We start from the raw sequence: 268 nt of genomic DNA on the forward strand, positions 1-268 counted from the left end.
GCGGCGGCGGAGCCCGCGGGGCAGCGAGGGCCCGGCGCTGCCGCCCTGACAGCTCGGGGCAAGCTCTTGGCGGGGGCCGGGCGTTGGGAGGGGATATGTAGAGCCCGGCCGATTAACATAAGAGGGCGGGCGGGGAAGCGGCCCTGCGCCGTCTTTACCGGCGACGGCTGAGAGAAGGCGGGGGCGGGAGCTCGGTGGCGGGCGGCCCCCTCCGCGGAGAGGGGCGTGAGGAGCTTCCCGCCCAGCGGGGGCCGCGGGGGGCGGGCTG

The sequence above is a fragment of the Haliaeetus leucocephalus genome, unplaced genomic scaffold (genome assembly GCF_000737465.1).
Source record: "Haliaeetus leucocephalus isolate CR32 unplaced genomic scaffold, Haliaeetus_leucocephalus-4.0 Scaffold194, whole genome shotgun sequence".
NCBI classification, from domain to species: domain Eukaryota; kingdom Metazoa; phylum Chordata; class Aves; order Accipitriformes; family Accipitridae; genus Haliaeetus; species Haliaeetus leucocephalus.